Source organism: Nematolebias whitei, chromosome 18 (genome assembly GCF_014905685.2).
Source record: "Nematolebias whitei isolate Nwh7 chromosome 18, NemWhi1, whole genome shotgun sequence".
NCBI classification, from domain to species: Eukaryota; Metazoa; Chordata; class Actinopteri; order Cyprinodontiformes; family Rivulidae; genus Nematolebias; species Nematolebias whitei.
Genome location: NC_056515.1, coordinates 40,125,013 through 40,133,847, shown reverse-complemented (window position 1 = coordinate 40,133,847; position 8,835 = coordinate 40,125,013). Strand labels below are relative to the sequence as shown.

Below are 8,835 nucleotides of genomic sequence, written 5' to 3'. Positions count from 1 at the left end.
AAGATGTGAAGGAGGTAAATGAGCTGAATTCATCTAAAGATGTGAAGTCTGGTCCTCTGGACATTCAAGGAACAAAACAAGAAAAACTGTAGAAACGTTTCGTCTCTCATCCTGAGGACTTCCTCAGTCTGAGGAGCTGTATTCAGCTCAGTCTCTTAAATAGCACCTTCTCAGAGTGGATCAACCAGTTTGCTGCTGACAACCAGAACCAGCTGATCACATGCTCAAGAAGGACCATCAGCCTAACAATGGATCATTAGCACCTGATGGCTGTTTACTGTTCACAGAGGGCTGAGTGATACTAGCAATCACAGCATTGTAAGAGGGGGACAGTTGACATTTTATCAGAATGCTTCATAAACATTCACAAATATAATTTAATTAATCTGCGAGATTCTTCACACTTCTGAGAAATAGTTTAATCATAAAGTTTCGTCCCTCCTCACGGAGAGGAAAGAGGATGAGAACCGACGACTCTTCACAGTGACGTGCAGAAAATCGCAGCCCGGCTGTGAAACGGACCTGGAAGCACCGGCGGATCAATGGACGCTGGTTTTGTTCCATAAATCATCTCAGCCGAGCGTTTCCTCTTTCTTTATTCCTGAGAACTCCTCTCAGCGTCCCGTCGTGCCGTAGTTTAGGAGAAGAAACACGAGGTGGTGACGCTGCACCTGCACAAGTGATTCCATCAAACGACAGATTATTGAATCTACCAATTAACTCAACGAGAGAAGAATAATTGGTTTTTCATATTTAAGGCAGAGCTACGAATGGTCACAACGTGCATGTGCCAACGAGTTATTTATTGTTTGTGTTAAAAGGATTGGATGAGAATAAACTGGCAGCATGTTAAACATTTAGCTATGCTAATTAGTTCAAATTAAAAAACACTAAAAGGCTTATATTGGCTAATGTTATGAATCTAAAAGTTGTTACTAACAATAAAAAACATTGGTTAACATAGTGAAGCTAATATAGCTAGTATATATATATATATAATATATATAAGCTAGTATATGAAGCCGACAATGTTATTGTAACAGAAGTAAATATGTACTCTGAAATATTTGTTTACTCATGGGGGCCGAGATGGTGTAGAGGCAGGGCAGCCGGCTTGGGACCCGATCCCCAGTCACTGCACATCACGTGGCGTCTCTGGGCAGCACGCCTCATCCCCAAAATGCCCCCCGGGCGCCTTCAATAGCTGCCCACTGCACCACCTGGTGGTGGATGGGTTAAATGCAGAGACTAATTTCGCCATTGTATGGAAACATACAGTGATGACATTATTATTATTATTGCTCTGTTAATCTTTGCATGTTTGTCTTATTGAGGGCTTTTATTTTGAAATGTCAAAGGCGGAAATAATGTAATGCATTCTGGGAACTTCCTCACTTTGCCGCCATGCAGTGCAGGGTAAGTGGTGTGAAAACGTTGTTCTTGTCTTTGAAAATGTAGCTATTTAAGTCATAAATCTTTTGTTTTGCTGGTTGATATCAATTCCACAACATTATTAGAACTTTTGTTTTTCGTTTTGAAAAGGAAAAAGGAAACCCAAGTTTTAGAGAGTCCCAGTTGTAAGCTAGCTTGGCGCCTTTTTCAGCTCATTGCGCCCCCTGGTGGTCGGCGGCGGTAATGGCTGCAGGTCCGGGAGCCTGAAGGAAACAGAGCAACGCTTGGTTTGTTGTCTTCTGCAGGAGAGCAAATAAACAGAAGTAACAGTATCTGGATGCCCAGTCATCTGAAGAAAACAAAGATAGTTAAATTAATATTTAACAATATGAAGCTAATGTTAACCCTTAGGCTACCCTAGCTACCAGTTTGAAGCTAACATATCATTTGATGCTACGAAGCTAACATTGACTACAAGTTATAACTTTAGCTAGATAAAGCATTAGCTAACAAATTCAAGCTGGCATTTTTAGCTAACCTTAAGCAGATATTAGCTACTGATTTAAGTTGAAAATACAAGTTAAAAATACGAAGACATTTGCTAACTATGAAGGTGATTTTATTAGCCGGCAGGAAGTAGCCATATAAAACAGACAACATTAGCTAATATTAGCTAACAGGCTTACACAGATAATATTAAGGAAGATTATTGAGTGTTTCCAACAACAATAATAATATTAGGTTAATAAAGACAAATTATTGCATACTGGCTAACGGTGAGGCTAACAGTGTTAGCAGCTTTTTAGTCTTCTTTGTTCTGCCTGTACGATTAGTCAGATGGTGATTATTTTATTTTATTTGTTTTTTATTGTGACTCGTGTGGACACCTAATACAGTTTTGTTGTTCCGTGTAAACGTTGACATTTAGATTTTTTGGCACAATATTTTTCATAAAGGTTCTCACTGTTCTCCACGTGGAGCGGCAGGAGCTGGATCAGAACCGAAGGTTTTGCTTTTGACATGTTCTGATTTGATGACTTCCTTATTTCAGTTTTACGTCGTGGGAGGAAAACTGTTGGATGTCAGCAAACCTTTAGCTGCTTTGATTTTACGTTTCATGTTCCAGTCTGTCCCTGTAATAAAACCGATTTACGGTCCGGTGACAAACGTTCTGCACACAGCGGTTCTGCACACAGCGGTTCTGTCCACTCCTTTCAGCAGAACCGAGGCTGTAGGGAAACGGTCCAATGTTTTCATGTGTGGTCATGAATTGAGGGTTCTGCCAAAGGAAGCGGCCGATTAAAGACTAATTGCAGCTTATTAATAATGAATATGACAGGCAGTGCTCACAGTGATGTTCCACCTGGGAGCCGAGCATGTTTGTGTTCTTCACACGACGACGACAAACCACCAGGCTCATCGGAGCCGAGTGCAGTTTGTTCTTGGAAACTGGAGCGAGCAGAACATCCTGAAAGAAACGAGTTTGTAGCGAACGGTTTCAAGGTTAGCGTCGTCTTCTGAGGAGCCGCAGCCGAACACGTGGAGCTGGTTTCCATTTTGTTGGATTAGAGAAAACGTTCTTCTCTGTTCTGAGAAACATCTGCAGGATTTTATCGTAATTCAGTAACGGAACCAAGTGGAACACTGAACAAGAACACGAGGCTTCATTAAAGGAGCATTTCCTGTGGAAACACACATCGCTCACCACCGTTAACCGTCGCAGAGCCAAGAGAGGGAACTGGAAAAACCGTCATCCAACCAGCCATCCATTCATCCAACCATCCATCATCCTTTCATCCAACCATCCATTAATCCATCCAACCATCATCCATCCATCAGCCATTCAACCATCCTTTCAGCCATCCATCCATACATAATCATCCATCTGTGTGAGCTTGATACTTTTTTAAATAAGTGATGTACCGACTTCCATTTCGGCGTGTGGCCACATCTAAAAAGGTTCCTTTAAAGAATTGGGTTGCCACGTCCCGATCCAAGATGGTCGTCAACATGCGTGTTTATATACGTATGAACGGACTCCTACTATAAAAAAGTTTTCTCAAATTATATAGGTGGTCGAAGATTAATCTGTGGTGGCCGAGGCCACCAGTGGCCACCCCCCTAACTCTGCCCTGGTGGATCAGACTGCTCCCTCAACTCACCAGGATTCGTTACTTTGTGCTGCCTCACACAAGAAAAAAATAAAATTCTTCTTCTGTTCTTCTCCACAGTGTAACCAACTCCTACACACTTTAATACCTTGCACCAAAAACATTTAGGTTCACTCCCTGTTCTGGTCCAGTCCAGAAAAACACTCACTGTTCAAGCACCTCGGCATCGGGGGACACATGAGCCTCAGGCAGTCGGCCCTCATCGAATGTGTTGGGGGTGACTCGGCTACTACCACACGACGTGTCCGCTCACAATCTGTGAACCTGAAGAGCTGTGGCGGCCATCTTGAATCAGGCCGACTAATCCAACACCTGTAGACGTTGGTCTGATAACGTTCATTAGAGATTTGTTGATGTCAGCACTACTGCTCGAGATATTTTGTTAACAAAGAACTGGTAAAAACATTATCACCCGTCTTGTACTAAATGCTACTGGATGCCTCAAATCTGTCTGCATCTTTCTTTCTCTTGTTTTTTCTTTCTCTTGTTCTTTCTTTCTTTAACAGGAAAATAAAATCAAAAGTTTTATCTTTTAGAACCACTCTGGACAAGACGGTTTAGATGTTCTTTGTGTTTTATGTCTTTTCTGTAAATCATTTCTTTTTGTGCCGGGACTCGCCGGTCCTCCTTCAGACCTGGGAAATCAGTCGGGCTTGTGTGGTCCGCCGCGGGACCTGAAATAACCTGACGCATAAATTCAGCTCGTAAAACTGCACGAGTCACTAAATGTCTGTCGTTCCTGTGTTCGGTGGAGAAAACCTCCCTGAAGCAGAGGAATGAAAACAGAGCTGATCTCTGACAGGAAGTCCAGCTTTCAAGCAGAACTCTTCTGGTTTGGAGTTCAGTTTTTCTCTACGAGCTCTCGGCTTTTATTTCTCTCCCCGTGTCAGATGCGTCTTCGCCTGTTTGTGGGGAGAGCTTCAAGGTGAAACTGCACGAGTGGTTCTGGGCGCACCCAAAAACTTAAAAAGCCCCAAAAACTGAGATAAAGAGACGGAGAGAAAATGTTTAAAAGATGCTCTGAGGTCCAAAAGATGAATTTGAAACGATGAAGCTGCTTCCACGCCGAAGTTTAGCTCATTGTCTGTAAAACTGACGGACTTAGAGCCACTTTTGTTTGCTGAGCTTGATTAGCTGTGGCGGCCATCTTTACCTCTGGTGGCGGGCGGTTGAATTCTAACAGGCGTTCAGACGCAAACAGGAAGTTACGCCATCATTCGCCTTTCATGGCGGCGATCAAGAACAGCCGAAGGCCGAGTAATTGGCTTAGTGTTAACAACTTTATACTTAATAAACCATCATATTTTGCTTTAAAAGAAAACGTACTTTAAATTAAACTTAAATGAGCAAAAAATATTGTTTAGGAAGAATCCAAACAGTTATTAAAAATAAATGTTTCTGGAAAATAAAACTTGTTTGTCAAACTACTGCTGCGAAGAAGTGACGAGTGATTCTTGTCTATTTTTGGTTTGGTTTTAGCTTAAAGGAGCAACTGTTAGCTAAAATTAAGCTAATACACAAACTAAAATTAAGCTAATACACAAGATAAAAGGAGCTAATTTATGTTTTTTACTTTTTTCTAATAATTTCCACTTTTTATGCTAATTTCTGCTTCTTTCAGCCTAATTGGGCAAACATGTTTTTTTTGCTTTCTTCTGGTATTTTAAGCTTCTTTTAGCTTTTCAGCTAATTGTTTAGCATTTATTTTAGCAAATTTCAGCTGTTTTCAGACAAATTCAAGTTCTTCATGGTAATTTCTGCTACTTTCAGCTTAGTAGCTGTTTCAATGCAAATTTTAGCTTTTTCAGCTAACTCCACATTTCTTGCACTAATTTCAACTCCTGCCCAATTCATTCAAAATGTGCTCTCCACGTCTGGTAATTTGATTTTCTTTCTGCCTTTTTAGCTACTTTTCTGCTGTTTTCTTTTGCTAATTTCAGCTCTTTTTTAGTTAATTATCTAATTTTTATTCTCATTTCTGATTCCATTTCATCAAATATGTTCTTTCTGCTTTATTTGACTAGTTTATGCTTGTTCTTCCATTTCAGCATGTTGTTGTTTTTTAGCTAACTTTAGCTGTTTTTCTGCAAGTTCTTCTGCTATATGCACTCACACTTTATTTTCACAGGAAATGTAATTCACGTAGTTTTAAATGATTTTAGCCGTTGGTTGCATTTCAAACACGTGAAGCCGAAGTTAATAAAATTACTGCAGTAAACGAACGCTGCACTAGTTTTAGTTGCTCCTAAACGTTCTGTATTTATTCATTTTTAAATACGTGCAGGTTTTGAATCCAACGATTCGTCTCATCCCGTCGGACGAGCAGGCGTTAAAAGATGGAAAATAATCCGTTAAAGCTGCAGATTAAATCAGATTAATGATGATCTGGGTAAACACGACTTGTCTGGTTGAATCTCGTCTCAGATCTGAATGTCCACATGTTTAAAGATGCTTTAATCAATGAGGCAGAGAGGAGGAGGAGGAGGAGAGGAAGGGTGGAAAGCCTAGTTGCTTGGTGACGGAGACGAGAGGAGATGGAAGGTGGAGGAGGTGGAGGAGGTGGAGGAGGAGGAGGAGGAGATGTTTTCTGACCGATCGTCAGCTCATCTGAAGACGTTTCAGTTTTTACTCGAGGATCTTTGACAGAACCCGGTGTTCTCGTCCGTTTAATCTCGTCTTTTAATCTCGTCTTTTAATCTCGTCTTTTAATCTCGTCTTTTAATCTCGTCTTTTAGTCTCGTCTTTTAGTCTCGTCTTTTAGTCTCGTCTTTTAATCTCGTCGTGTTTCGGTTGATGTTGAATGAATTCACGACTCTTGGAGACGCGGCCTCATCAGGTCGACGGCTACAAACGTCTGTTAGTAAAAAGTTGTCTTGGCGCATCGCACGCCGCGTTTCACATCAAAGTTTTCTGTTGACGCTCGGAGTGTTCTCTGAGGATGACTCTCGGCTACTACCACACCAAACTTGAGCTGCATATCTTTGAAACTGACCGAGCTGAAGCCATTCTACTGATTAGCTATGACGGCCATCTTGAATCAAGCTGACTCAAAGGCTGATCGGATCTAGATGTTCATCCAGTCGTTACTTTCACTGAATTTAATTAAAATCCATCCAGTGGTTCAGGAGATATTTTGCTAACAGACGGACACAACAACAAACACTGCCGCCCCTCTGACCTGCGGTGGGTGCAGATAATTAGTAAAACGCAATGGCTTTAATCAATGTCATCGACTTTAATCCAATTAGAGAAAACATTTTCTGTAAAAACGTGAACGATGAAGAAGCTGAAACTGAGTTAACATTAAAGTAGCTGAACAGTAGCTAAAGTCTAAAGTAGCAAAATGCTAGCTAAAAGAAATAAATGGCTAATTGAACCCTAAAACAAGTAAAGGCTAATGAATTTGAAGGCTGTCTTCACGCTAAAAGATGCTGAAGGCTAAAGGGACTGAATTGATAGCTAAAGACTGAAAGTAGCGACACGGTAGCTGAAAGCTAATAGAAGTGAAATGTAAGTTAAATGCTATAAAAAGCAAATAGTGAGCTGAATGGTAACAGAAGTGAAAGGAGAGCTACAGCTTAAAAGAAGCAAAAGCTAGCTAAAGGCTAAAGGAAGCCAAAAGCTAGCTGAAATTATATCTAAAAATCAAAGTAGCAAAAAGACTGGCTGGAGGCTAATAGAAGTGAAAAGTGAAAGGAAGCTAAATGCTAGCTATACCCTACAGGATGCAAAAGGTTAATTAAAGGCCAAAGGAAGAAAAATGCTAGCTAAAGGCTGAGGAAAGCAGAATGCTAGCTAGGAGCTAGCTCATGCATTTGTGCACAAACTGAATGGTTTTGTCCCAAAAGTTTGTTTCTAAAATCAGCTTAAAATCTTGTTTGTTGTTAACGCTGACCTCTGGCTGCTGCAGACACAGCCGATGCTTCTCCAGAACTTCTAAAATTCCACAGAAGAAGAATTTGACCTGAAGGCTTTTGTGATAAACTCTTTAGAAGCAGCTGGTTGTCTTCAGGATCTGGGTTAGCTTTTAGCTACAAGTCCAACATCCAGCAATGTATTCAGCAGGAAACATTTTCCTGGAAACAGGAAGTCGATGAAGTTTCTGTGAGGAAGGATCCTCCTCTTCCTCCGCTCATCGTTCTTTATTCAACGTTCCACATCGGTCGATTTTACTTTGGATGTTTTTAATTTCTGTCTCCTCAGTGTCTCTGATGTTTACCTCGAAACAAACAGCCGGAAAGAAACGCAGAGTTTTGTTTGTTCAAAGGTTGTTGTTGTTGTTGTTGTTGTTGTTGTTGTTGTTGTTGTTGTTGTTTACTGAAATCCAGAAGATCGTAGATCACAGGACGAAGGACGTTCTACCTCAGAACGCGTTCCATCAAAAACATCATGATACGATATCATGATAATTGATAAATTATTAAACCATCTAAAAATATATTATTTAATAGTTTGGTTTGGAAACCAAAGTTCTGGGCAGAAGACCTCGGTGACCTTTGCGCTCCGGTCAGGGTTGCCAGGTAGGAAAAGATGAAAAATGGTCCCTCGGCTTTACAACGATCATAAATTGACCCAAACTGTCGTCTTGACCTGAGCGTTATCGACCGACGGCGGGAGATGAGGGGCGTTGAGATGTTGGGTTGGTGACCACGCACACAGGAAGTAGGGGTTCCCACCTGGTGAGTTCCTGGTCTGAGTGGTCTGATCAGACTACGAGACCTGGGAGCGCAGACCATGATGCTCTGGACCGACTTCATGACCCTCTGCAGGGTCTTCCTGTCTCCAGCCGAGCTCCTGGCAGACCAGATCAAACCCTCTACGGTGGATCTAGAAGGTCTTCAGCTGTCTGGTCCAGTTTGTTCTTTTAGAGGAGCTTCAGGAAGTCTCGTCTCTGCTAGGTGAGGCGGATTATCTGAGACTTAAACAAGTCAGCTGTTCTTGGAGCAATTTATTAAAAGAGAACTGGGCCCAGATGAGATTTTATTAGGGTCTGGATCTGGACCTCGGTTCACATGTTGTGTGGTCGTGTGTCTCAGTGGAGGCTTTGAAGGACTGGCCTCCAGCCCAGGCTCCGATCAGGACAGTCTTTGTGCTTTTCTTTATTTTCTGCTGCTCTTCCTCATTTTTGTCCGCCTTAGCGGAGTGAAGAGTTCTTTGTTCAGGATCCCTCGCTTTGTTCAGGATCCCTCGCTTTGTTCAGGATCCATCGCTTTGTCCAGGATCCATCGCTTTGTTCAGGATCCCTCGCTTTGTTCAGGATCCCTCGCTTTGT

The 8,835-nt window shown here is 41.7% G+C and overlaps 1 protein-coding gene across 1 annotated transcript in view; it reads left to right on the top strand.

Moving 5' to 3' along the window:
* Nucleotides 1-1,380: 1,380 nt before the first annotated feature.
* Nucleotides 1,381-8,835, top strand: part of rab27b (RAB27B, member RAS oncogene family) — a gene marked incomplete in the record, with an annotated part of 59,726 nt that continues 52,271 nt past the window's right edge. The window contains 1 exon segment of the mRNA XM_037691731.1: nt 1,381-1,416.